The sequence below is a fragment of the Fukomys damarensis genome, unplaced genomic scaffold (genome assembly GCF_012274545.1).
Source record: "Fukomys damarensis isolate Sample0158 unplaced genomic scaffold, DMR_v1.0_HiC HiC_scaffold_2, whole genome shotgun sequence".
Taxonomy (NCBI): domain Eukaryota; kingdom Metazoa; phylum Chordata; class Mammalia; order Rodentia; family Bathyergidae; genus Fukomys; species Fukomys damarensis.
Genome location: NW_022900914.1, coordinates 9,335,353 through 9,348,036, shown reverse-complemented (window position 1 = coordinate 9,348,036; position 12,684 = coordinate 9,335,353). Strand labels below are relative to the sequence as shown.

General features: G+C 42.9%; 1 protein-coding gene and 1 long non-coding RNA gene across 4 annotated transcripts in view; one reads left to right on the top strand and one right to left on the bottom strand.

The window, feature by feature from the left end:
• LOC104848654 overlaps positions 1-1,466 on the top strand; it is a 3,340-nt gene extending 1,874 nt beyond the window's left edge. Inside the window, exons 3-4 of the long non-coding RNA XR_776490.2 lie at positions 706-817; positions 1,395-1,466. This is a non-coding gene — a long non-coding RNA (uncharacterized LOC104848654). The remainder of the gene's footprint in view (positions 1-705; positions 818-1,394) is intronic.
• The window catches only part of Babam2 (BRISC and BRCA1 A complex member 2), a 471,740-nt gene that overhangs the window by 76,751 nt on the left and 382,305 nt on the right, over positions 1-12,684 (bottom strand). The window lies entirely within an intron of this gene.

Below are 12,684 nucleotides of genomic sequence, written 5' to 3'. Positions count from 1 at the left end.
TTTTTTTTTTTTTTGGTAACAGGGATTGAACTTGGGTCCTTGCGCTTGCAAGGCAGGCCACCGAACCGCTGAGCTAAATCCCTGGCCCCAAAATTGAGGTTCTAATAGACTGTCTTGTTCAAGATAACTCTGCAAGTAGGTTGCAGGGAGGGCATGAACTCAGGTCTTTGTGGTTCCAAAGTCTATGCTCTTTCCACTAGGAATGCTTTCATAGAAAAATGGTATACAACTTTAAAAAGTCTAATATCTACCTCTACAGGGAAACAGAGGCATTAATCGGTTGAAACTGACCTCAAAGGTTTTTATGCATAAAATTCATCACTTTTTAAAGAACAAATTAACCTGGTAGGATTTCAAAAAATCAGTTATTGACTTAGAATAGAAAACACATGCCATTAATACTAAATTAAGGAGAGACTCTGGTTTTGGTTTTCTACTGGATTGTTTTTTCTAGCAAAGTATTTTCTAGTTCTGTTTTCGCTCCTCCTCTTATTTTACAGGTTTGACTTTGAGCAAACAAGACTCTCTCAATCCTTCAGTTAAACTAAATCAGGGTGTAACTCAATATGGCAAAAAGAGGATGAGAAGTGCAATGTACCAGCAGGAGAAAGTGTGGGGCGTCACACTGGCTCCCAGTCCCCTGGAAACATCACAGTGGGCTTAAGCAAGGTCTTTGGATTCATTCTTTGCTTTCCATGTTTACAGGGACACAAAACTGGAAATGTCTGAGACAATGAGAAGTATGAGTAAACACTCAAAATGTTCCTCTTTGGAGAAAAGTCTAAAGAAGTTGAAATGGTGAAGTTAAATTACTCAGGTGCTTATTGAATTATTAAATAAAGTGATTTTAAACTGCGAAGGCATGCTGTATAGGTGCTTTTGATCAGCTGTTCTTTGCTGAGAAATAGTACTATCAGAAATAATCTAAAAGTAAGAGGGTAAGAGGGATTTGGTTGGTAAATGAATTCTCTGCCACAGTGGTGAACAAAAATTCCATCTACTAAGCACTAACTATGGAAAAGCACTATGCCAATGCTTTCCCTATATGATTCTATTCTTCACACCAACCTACAGGAAAGGAGTTATTCTATCTCACAGATGAGTGGGCTGGATGTTAGAGAAGCTAACTAACTCCTCTAAGGGTGTACAGGTGGTGACGTCAAAACCCCTCTAACTCCAGAGCCTTCTGACTTAAATCTGCCCACTCACAGGTCTTTGGTTATCACTTTGACACTTTTAAATCCTAACGGGCAACTGACATCTGGTTCCACACGTGGCTTGAGTGCTTCAGGAAGATGCCTGGGCTGATCAAGCCGTTGTGGCTGTTTCCAAGAATATTTATTACACTTACTTAGGCACCCGAACTGAAGGGACTAGGGCCTTTTTCATTCTAGGAAAGGAAACTCCTGGAAACCTGGAAGAACTTGGAGGACCAAAGAACTTGGAGGACCAGAGGACTTAACGGCCACTTTCCAGCAGAGGAGGAAGAATACAAGTCAGGAAAATTGGCATACAGAAGATGGGGCATTAGAATTGCATGTCTAACAAGGTGAATGGGAATGAAGTCTTTGTTCAGAAATGTGTTTTTTAAGTTTGTTAACATCTCACAAAAGCCTTTAAGGGGTAGTAATCTAAGCAGAAGTCTGCCATCGGGATTTTGTTAACATGTGGAAAAACATTTTAAGTGAGGCCCTCAAAACAACAATGGATTCAGCAGATGTTGTTCTTCTAACACTTGGTATGAACTACTCCGAATGCTGCCCAGCCACTCCAGTCACAAACAGGCAAAGGGAAAGAAAATCTGTTTCCCTCTTGCTGCACCCTTTACCTCTGGCCTATCAACTACAGTTAATTCCACCGCAATCTTTCAGGAGTGACCCTATTTTCACATGCCAGGGGAACGAGTGACTTATTGTGAATCTGTTACAAAGTTACAACTTTGAAGCTCCCCGGTATGGTTTCTATGCTATTATACAAGTCCAGGTTACTTTTCTGATTATTTTAAAAACATTTTTACTGGGGGAAAAAAAAAGCAATGCATGCAATAGTTACTCTAAACTAAGCCCAGAAACATTTTCCCCAACTTCTTCCTTCTCACTGCGTACCATCTTTAGTGACGGTCAAAGGCAAATGCAGAAAACAAGAAAAAAACCCTTCTTCATTATCAGGAGAGAACAAGGTAAATTCCTAGGTATTTACTCAGGGCTCAGGCACCTAAACAAGGGGCACACATCCCCAGTCTTGCACTCAGAGGACTCATCTGTAGGGAGCAGGAGCTTGGCTTGCACACCAAGATGAAAAGGTACCAGAAGATGACATTGCCAGGGAACTCAGCACTTTACAATTTGTTTCCAAGGTTCTCCTCACTTGATTTTTTTACAACAGCTTTACAAAGTAGGTAGCAAATATTAATATCTTTATCACTGCGAGGAGAAAATGGAGGCTCAAAATAGATGACTGGACCAAACTGGAAGTGAAACTGGGATTGCAACAGTGTCTACACCAGCAGTCTTCATAATAATCTGGAGAGTTTACCAAAGACTCACATACCTACACCCCACTCCAAAGAAGGCAGTTTATTGGTCCAGCAGGTCTGTGGGTCGGGGGTGGGTGGGGGCCCAGGCATCTGCATTTTAACACGGTCCCTGGGATGCAGAGGCAGGGGTCTTCACACCACCTTCTGCATTCTGCTCTCTCTCAAATCTGCCTCCCATCCCAGAGGCATCAGATCACCGACTATTTGTAAGGTCCTATAGGCAACAGGAAGGGAAAAAAATACAGGTGTACTCTTTAAGCCTAGTATGGGAAATAAGACATTTATGGAGACAACTAGCAAAGAGGTGATTTCTGCTAAATGCATAGGTAGGAGAATGCAGTGTGGTTACATGATAACCAGAAGGCAAGGCAAAGGAGCAGTCAAATCAAGACTGAGGTTGGAAGTCAGGAAGGTACAGACGCTACTTAACGAGGCAGGGCTGTGGCTCAAAGGCCAGCGAGGGAGTGAGGAAAACAGACCACGGGTCACAAGCCACACTGAGCAGCTTTCTGGCCCATGGCGAGAGGCAGTCACACTACTTCAAGCTGCCCAGGATGTCTCCTGGGGAGAGGGCATCTGCCTGCAATGGGTACAAGAAGATCCTGTTGCAAAGCCAATGGTGAACTGGAAAGAAAATCTAAGGTTAAAGAAAAAAGGTTCATTCATAGAGTGAGACATGTTCTAGAGATTAAAAAAAAAAAAAAAAAAAAGGTCCAGGTCTCAAGAATAAATCTCTACTGGCTTCGTTGCTTAAAAATTCTCCTTTTCACTGTCAGCTTCCAAATCTGCAACTCTAGCTCAGACATTTTCTGAACTCAGAACCCAGATAGCCAATCGCCCACTCAACACTTCCACTTGAAGGTTTTCAAAATGCTTCTCGAACATGACCGGATTACTAGCAAACGCTGCCCACAAAACCTACTGCTTCGGCACGCACCCACTTCCAAAAGGCAGTTCCCACCTCCTGGTTCCAGACCCAAAGCCTCAGTTTCCACACTTGCCTCCTCTACTCCCCTCTCTCTTTCACTCCACACCTCTGGCCCTCTGCATCACTGCCTGCCCATGGATAAGAGCAGCCGCTCCCACCTCAGGGCTCCGGGCTGGTTCTGCTGCTGGTCCCTCTGCTGGGCACTCTCTTCCTAGCCATCCATGGACATGGTTCCTTCACCTGCTTCCAGTCTCCCCCGGCACCCCCTTCTCGGTGAGGCTCCCTGACCATGGCCTGGGCCGCTTCCCTCTTTGCTGTGCTTCTGCCCAGGGCCTGCACCTCCAGAAGACTCTGCAAGTTGGATTTTGTTCACTGTGCCTTCCACTGCCCATCACTACTCTTCAGAACAGGGACCTTTGCCTATTTTATTCTCTTCTATGGCCCTAGGGTGGCAGGGGGTGGGGAATGCCAAGCTATTAGGTGCTCAACATCTATAGGACAGCTTCAGCATCTTTAATTTGAAAATCCAAAACCTGAAACTTTCTGGGTACTGACACGATGTTACAGCGGAGAATTCTACCTGTAGCTGCATGTGACTGGCCGCATTCAAAACACAGGTGCACTAAAAATACCGCACAAAATTAACTTCAGGTTATGTCTGTAAGGCATATATTTAATATAAATGAACTTCATGTTTACACTTGGGCCCCATCCCCAGAATCTCTCTTTATATATGCATATATGTAAATGTTCTAAACAATGAAAAAGAACCAAAATCCAAAACATTTCTGGTCAGAAACATTTTAGACAAGGTTTACTCAACCTGTATTAGAGGTGGATGCAAATAGGAAAAGATAATGGGAACCAATTTCACAAAATAGACATCGAGATACATTATATATACTTTATATAACATATATAATCTAGATATAATCTCTCTGTATGAATCACAATTTGTATCTTTTCTTAAACAGTCATTGTTGTAGAAAGGAAGATTTTAAGGGTTTAGGGAGGGCAAAGGTTGGCAAACTCTTTTGGTAAAGGTCCAGGCAACAAATATTGTTGGCTTTGCTGCCATGGAAAATATGCAAACGACGAGCATGGCTGAGTTCCAATACAATTTTATTTATGGATACAGAAATCCAAACTGCACATCGTTATTACAAGTCATAAAACATTATTTTTAAAATGTTTCTCCAACTAATCAAAATACGTAAGATCTTTCTTCGCATGCCAGACAAAAGCAGCTGCAGGCTGGGTTTTCCTGGGCCTTAGCTTGCTGATTCCTGACCCAGGATTATAAGATTATTTGACGTTTCTATAGAGGATGAAAGGGGGAAACATATCCGGGAGGAAATTCAGGCAGAAAAGACCTGGGACAGGTTCTGAGCAGAACGAAAGCAGGCCCTTTGGTCAAACCTCTTAGGAAGAGAGTCAGATCAGCAAGTGTGCACGAGGGCCGGCCTTCCTCAGGCACAGAGGTGAGCATCAGGCCAGTCGTGAACCGTGGGAGTTCTCACAGTGCTACTGGATCATAACTGTGCTAGAGAGAGCTATTTATATGATTTCGAGCGAAGCTTGAGGCATATTCTGGTGCTTCTTACTTCTATGTTAGGTGAAAAAAACTGCCTACAAAAGCCTTCCTCCCACCCAAAATACTAACTGTTAGTTGGTGACTGATCCTCTGAAATATTAAGATGAATCATATATGCTCTTTTCACAGTGCAAAAAGAGATAATTTTAAAACTCTGAAAATGTCACTTTGGGTAGTCACAAACCACACAATAGAAAAGCTGTCCAACTTTAGAGTTGTAAATAAATAAAGCCCAGTTCCTGCTTGCTCCTTGTTTGAGTCGAGAAGCTTCTTTGGACCTGCCTCCATGGCTGGCTGGTGTGAAAATGCTGAAATGTGAAAACGTGTTCAGTCCCACAGTCTGAGGCTGGAAGGCAGCCTCTGTTCCCGTCCCTTTTCCCTGGGGCCCCTCACTTCTGGTAAACCACGCGCTCAGCCCCTCCTTTCTCCAGCAGCCTCGCTCTTCTCACCTACAGGGAGCCAGTGGCCTCCCTGACCTCCTGGCTAAAGGGCACCAGCTGCCAGGAGGGCTCACAGTCCCTACCCCAGCACAGGAAAGGGCTCCTGCCTTTCTTTCTTCACACTGCATGGAGAAGCAGGTATTTTTGTCTTTGATCCCTAAGCTCTGTTTTCTTTCTCTTGTTACTAAGCAGGTCACTCCCTATCCACACCTCCCCCTCCCTTTTTCTGCAACTTCATCATTTTTCCACACTGCACTGTTTGGCACAGAAGGAGGAACCACATCAAATGAAGGAATGCAACCGCAAAAGCTGCCTTGAGAAACAAGGCCCCAGTTTTTTTTTTTTTTGTCAATTTACCGTTTTTGGACTTGTTCTCCCATAATCAAATCCTCCCTATCGTGTTAACAATGTGGTGGTGTGTCAAAACATTGGAATTCTGCTGCTATCAGCAACCCAGAGCTTAATAGGAAAATGAAGCAACAGAAATGTTGGTCTTGCTGCTGACCTTAAGCTAGGCCTGTTGTTAAGATGGGACTGTTTGCTTCTCTATGATACCTGGGCCAAACTGTCAGTCTCCTGGGAGCTCCAGGTTGTCAGCAGAGGCTGAAGACAGTGTCCTGACCATCACTTAGGCAAGTTCCTAAAGCAAGAGGGACAATCAGTCCAAGGACTAAAGCTGAAGCATGAAAAGGCCCAAAATTCAGTAAGCCAGAGAAAACTTCAGACTGAAGTACTTGCAAAAACTTTAGGCACATTCGTCTTCCTAGCAGCAATGCTTAGGTCTGGCTCTGTGACACTCATGATGTCACCAACAGACTTGTGTCGAGTGGGGTTTTTGTTGTTATTATTATTACTTTTTTTTTTAGTTAGTAAATTAAAACCTCATGTTCATCATAGAAACCACTCAGGTGTTAAAATAAGGTGCCACCATTCCAAATCAAAAAGAAGTTGTATTCTGTGTCCTGAGGATGTAAGTGGTGTAGTTAATGTTTAGCAATGGTTGGCAAATAGTCACTGTCAAAAAATGCACCAACTAGTTAGAGGTCGGGCACCTTTGGTTTAGGGACTTTATTTTTTGATAACTCGGTAAATTGAGTGGCTCATAAAATGAAGACAGGTCTTTGTGCTGTTATTTGGTTTGGTTTACACGCCATTTTGGTTAATACTGGAAAACATCGTCTGTAGAGCATACAAGCTCTCAGTCAGCCAAGGAACTCAGCAGAGATTCTCCACCTTTACCTGCCCCACACACCCAAGCAAAGCATCTCTCTCCGGAGACTGTCCTGGAGATGAAATGAAGTAGGAGGAGAAATATCCATCATCCAACCCTGTTCTAGAGCAGCCTATTAGAACCTCAGCATGGAGAAATGTGTTATTTGAAACAAAATAAATAAATAATCAACAGAAAACCCTTATATAGCTGATTGTGATGTGAACTGAAGGACAGATTTTCCAAGTGGCCTCAGAGCAACAAACACACTGTCAAACATACAGAGAGGAATCCTCTACCCTCAGACATTTGAAGACTTCAATTGACATTTCTTCCATTTCTGGCAACATTCATCCTGGCCCCAGCTCCGTCTCTGAAGTCAAATCCTTCCTGTCACATCAGCAGCCCACTGTTCCACCCCTTTTTCGGCCCCCTCCCAACTCCCACTCCCATCCCACAGACCAGTCTTGAAAAACCTATGGCACTTGGACCACAGTGGGCTGGCTGTGTGCATCACTGAAAGCTCTAGAAAGTTCTCCATTGCTGCCGTATGCCACAGCTGCCCAGTGAGACAGCGGGTATGACAGAGTTGAGGGGGTAGACAACAAAGGGAAGAAAGACAGAGCTAGGGCAAGGTGCTCACTTAGAAAGGGCCCTCTCCCTGACTCTGCAGCTAAGGAGCCAAGCCCCGGGCTTGGCCCTGGTGCCAACCACTGCCCAAGAAATGCCCTTACAGGTAAATACAGGGTCTTGCTGCACTGCTGAGGCAGGACCCACACACTTGTAGGGGGAGCAGTTCCCCTCCAAGACCCAACACCCCCCCAGAGTGTGCTGCAAAACCACCTGGTAAACAGGGGGAGCTGTTTCCTAGAGCAGATTGGGGAGAGGAAATGAAGAAAAAAGATGATTAAAGGACATCTGACAATTTGGAGAGCTGAGGGATTGAGGAGACTATAAATGCAGTCAGCATGTTAACAAAGTGAAGATGTATTACACAGAGGTAATTAAGATACATCACATAGATTTGTGTCACTTAGCAAACATTTTATCTTTCTAAATAAATTGTTTACTTACTAAAGGAGAAAGTGGGAGTTCAGTTCTCTTAAGAGCCATCTGTGCAAAATTGGGAGCCTGTTTTTGAATATCATAATTTATGTACCTGTATTCTTTATTTTAAAAAAATTATATTTTAAATACTATTTTTATCTAATTATTTGAAATAGATGATTCTGAAGGCCATGGTAATGAAGAAGGGACTACACATTCTCAAAGGCTGCAGGCCAGGCCAAGCTTGAGGAGCAGCACCAGGAAGCCAAGTAAATCTAAGGTCCAGGGACTCAACTCATGGGGTCTCATGGGGTCTGATCACACCATAATTACAAGTGTTTGCTTTCCTTAAGCCTGTGGCAAAGGGCGCAGCAGCAGAAGAAAGTATGAGGACGGAAACTTCTTTTGGCCCAAGGCCCATTTAATTCATTGAATGTAACTGAGGTTAGTCTAATAACTTTTTAATTTTGATCAATTGATTGACTGAAACCAGGGATGAAACATGGGTCCTTGCGCTTGCAAGGCAGGCGGCGGAACCACTGAGCTAAATCCCTGGCCCCTAATAACTTTTTTATTTTTTGAATTCATTTTTTGTTTGTTTTTTTGTACTGGGGATTGAACTCAGGTCCTTGTGCTTGCAAGGCAGGCAGCAGAACCGCTAAGCTAACCCCAGCCTCTCCCTAATAACTTTTTTGGAAATCCTTTTCTTGGTTGCTTGAGAGAATTTTTTTGGGGGGGGTCTTTTTGAGATAGGGTCTCACTATGTAGTTGAGACTGACCTGGAACTCACTATGTAGCCCAGGCTGGTCTTGAACTCACAGCGATCCTCTTGCCTCAGCCTCCTGAGGACTGGGATTGCAGGTGGGCACCACAATGCCCAGCTTTGCTTGAGAGAATTTTGATTACTACTGTTTTCTTAAAATTTCAAAACACAAACACACAAAATTTACTAATAAAGTATTATAGCATACAGGGAATGTAAACAGGATTTATTAAAAATACTATATGGCTGTATCCAGAGTTTATATCCAGCCTCTTGCAGGATGTGACTGCAGCAGTGGCATCAGTGGACAGGAAGTGATGTCATCCAGGCTCACATGGAAACAGGACAGGTTGACTGGGCCAACACAGTTAATTCTCAGCAGTCCTGGGACTGTACAAAAGCAACACTCTCAGAGAACTCCGGGTAGACACCTATAGTCTTAGAGGAGAAAGGAAGGAAAGATCCACAACACTAGTCATTTACAAGAGACCCAGCTCACCCCAGCACCTCCTTTGTCCAGCCAGACCCAAATGCTTCCCACTACAGGCTGAGGCTGACTCAGTGCAACTCGCTTTTCTGAATGCTCCCTCATTTCACTAGGGACTAACACAGGATCAAGGTGCCTCTGGAGCAAGGGGGCCCCCAAGCTCATTCATAGCATGTCCTCAAACCACTAAATTGCTGGTGGTTTGAGCAGACTCAATGTACAGATTGCCATATTCCAAATGACTGGAGCTGCCTAGGAAGGGGGAAGCCTACAGCCAAATGCAAGAAGGAATAAATGACAAGGGGCCTTGCAAGCACAAGGTCCTGACTTTGATTCCTGGTACCAAAAAAAAAAAAAAAAAAAAAAAAAAAAAAAAAAAAAAAAAAAAAAAAAAAAAAAAAAAAAAAAAAAAAAAGAAAAGAAAAAAAAAAGAATAAATTACAAGACCATGAGAGTAGGACCAATTGCAAATGTAAGCAATACATTTTAAATTACCAGGGAGTTGAACACATTATAGTGGACTCTTGATTTACAAACTCAATTCATCCCCAAGGGCAGCTGTAAATCAGGTTGGTCAACTGAAGGCTCAGGCTCCTCTACATAGCCTTCAAAGTCTCTCTACTGTACACAGGCAGATCTCAGTGTCCTCAGAGAGACATGGGCTCAGGATATCTCACTTAACTTCATACAGGAAAGGATGCTGTAATGATCCTCCCAGAACTCATTAGGGGTTGAACCTGTATCCGAGACCATCTGGAAGCACCGGCAGCCAGCAAGACTTTTGACTGTAAGTTAAAACTGAAATTCTGGTTATAACCCAAGTCTTCCGATGTCAGGTTGGTCATAACTCAAAAGTCCACTGTGCAGTGAAATCATCCAAAGGAGGACACCATGTAGCCAGCAGAAATACTGAGAGTGCCCAACAGTTTTAGAAAAATGTCCAGGATACATTGTTAAAGGGAAAAGGCAAGCTGAAGAATAGAATGTAATAATCATACATTTTTGTGGCTAAGTTAGAGCAGCAAAAGTTTTAATTATTAATTTTAAAGCACCCTAAACTATTGTAATAGAGACAGCATTGTAAACACACTAAATCTATGTACTTTGCATTTCTCAGTGAATCACGTTTCCCACCTGCCCTTTTACTGAGGATGAAGCTCACTGTCCTAAGGAAGAAGAGACAGCACCATCTGCATCAGAGAAACATGAGCAGAGGGAAGGCTGAAGCCCTGGGCGGGTACGGAAGGAAGCCAAAGAAGAAAGGGGAGAGATTCAGAGAGAATAGTGCCTGCCTTGGTGTGTGGTGATGGTAAAAGAACAGAAACTCTAGATTAAAGAGGGGAAATCCAAACAGACGTGAGTTTTCACCCCAATTCCTACTTGGCAACCAAAGAGGTCATCTTGCAGGGTAACCTCAGATGGCAGGGTAACTGCAGTAGGACCCAGTGATTACACTGTACCCGGTACCTTGTTCTCTGCTGGTATGGGAAATGTACAGTTGGTACACACTGTCTTTCGGGCACGGGGGGAGACAGGCAGAAACAGAGACAGAAGAGACAGAGACAGAGACAGAAACAAACAGAGACAAAAACAGAGACAAAAGTTTGATTCTGGAGTTGAACCTCGTTTACAGCATAATGGATTTGTAAACTACTGATGTGAAATCTAATTTAGAAGAACATCAGTAACAGTTGATACACGTGAATATCTCCCATGCCCCATTCAGTGTATTGAGAGCTTTCATTTATTATCTTTATTTTATCCTGTCAAAAGCTCTGCAAGGTTGACAACAATAAGGCCTGGCACATTAAGGAACTAACTCTAAGTGTGGGCGCGGGCTTGGACCAGGCCATCGAAATCCTGAGTGCACACATCCCACAAGTGCCCCTAGACTTCTTGCCCCACATACCAGGTGAGCTTTTCTGGTGTCCAACAAAGGTAGGACCAGCTAATTCTGACACATTTTCTAACTCCAGCATTTTACTTTGGTCTCATGCAGTGGTTTGGGTAGGCTGGTGGGTAGACATTTGGATTCACAGAGCTAGGAGTATGCCTTAGTAAAGGCAGACTAAAAAGAAATCCTCTAACAACAGAAAGAACCAACCCCTAATGATGAAATCGACAAAACAATGCCTTCCACAGCAACAGGAAGTTCAGCAAGAGGTAAAAAAGGTCAAAGACCTTAACATACAAGATTGTCCTGGATTATCTGGTGGGCCCCATGTAGTCACAGGAATTTGAAAAGTGGAAGAGGAAAACAGAAGAGTAGGTAAGAGAAATATGATAGGTGAGGCAGAAAATATCCAAGGCAGGAAAGATCTGGACCTCCCACTGCTGGCTTTGACAAGCAAGAAGGGAGCCATGACCCAAAGAAAGCAGAAAGCCTCTAGAAGCTCAACTGATCCCCAATAAGGAAAAGAACCTCAGTTCTGCAACTGCAAGGGATTGACTTCTTCCAAAGCCCAAGTGAGCAAGCAAACAGATTCTCCACTAGAGCCTTCAGGAAGGAATATGCCTCCCTCATACCTTGATTTAGTCCAGTGAGTCCTATATTAGACTGTGGACTTACAGAGCTATTATTAAGACACTAAATTTGTGTTAAGATGCTAAATTTGTGTAATTTATTAGAGCAGCAACAGAAATCTAATAAAAACATTCCAAATACAACTGTTTTTTGAAGGAAATATGATGAAATGAGGTTATCTTCCTTTCTGCAACAAAACAAATCATGATAGTAATGGTACATGTCCCTGAATAAAACAGAATCAGTAAGTCCTTTTCTGATACAAACACAGAAATGGACAAATAAATGTGGGAAGCGTTCCTTTATCATAAGAAGCCAGCTAATGAATGTGGAATAAAAGAGAAAGGTAGAGACTTGCCAAGGGAAGTTAACATTAGGGGTTGAAAGTCTGATGAGGATACTAACACAATCCCCACAAATTTCTAAATGGTACCTACCATTAGAATAAAGACCTCGTGGGCACCAACTTAACACAGTGATCAAAGTTAACGCTATCAGTCCTGGAAAAAACCGGTGTTGTGTGCCTTCTGATACGATACACTCAGGACACACCATCATATCTGTGGCACAGCTGCCAAAATGTGTGACATGAATCTAATCACGAGGAAGCATCAGATGAACTCAAATTGAGGAACAAAATAACCAGCCTGTACTTTTCAAAACATCAAAGTCAAGAAACATAAAGACTGAGAAACTGTTCCAGATTGGAAAAAAAAAAAAAAAAAAGAGAGAGACGTGACAACTGAAGGCAATGTGTGATCCTGGATTGGATCCTGGACCAGGGTTAAAAATAGCTGAAAGGGATATTATGGGAACAATTGACAAAATTAGAATACGGGCTGTGGATTAGATAATAGCACTGTGTCAATGATACATTTCCTGATTTGATAACTGCACCGTGATTATTTAAGAGAATGTCCGCGTTCTCAGGAAATATATTCTGAAGCATTTTATGGGTGAAGTGCACCATGCCCCCAACTTGCTCTCAAGTGGCTCAGGAAAACATAAGCATAATAATAAAGAAAACTACAGAGAGCAAGTGACAAGGCACATGGCGCAAAAGGTAGACAACTTGAGACTCTGGGAAAGAGGTATAAGGAGAGTTCCTCATTCTATTCTTGCAAATTTTTCTTTTAAGTGTAAAAATCAGCACAA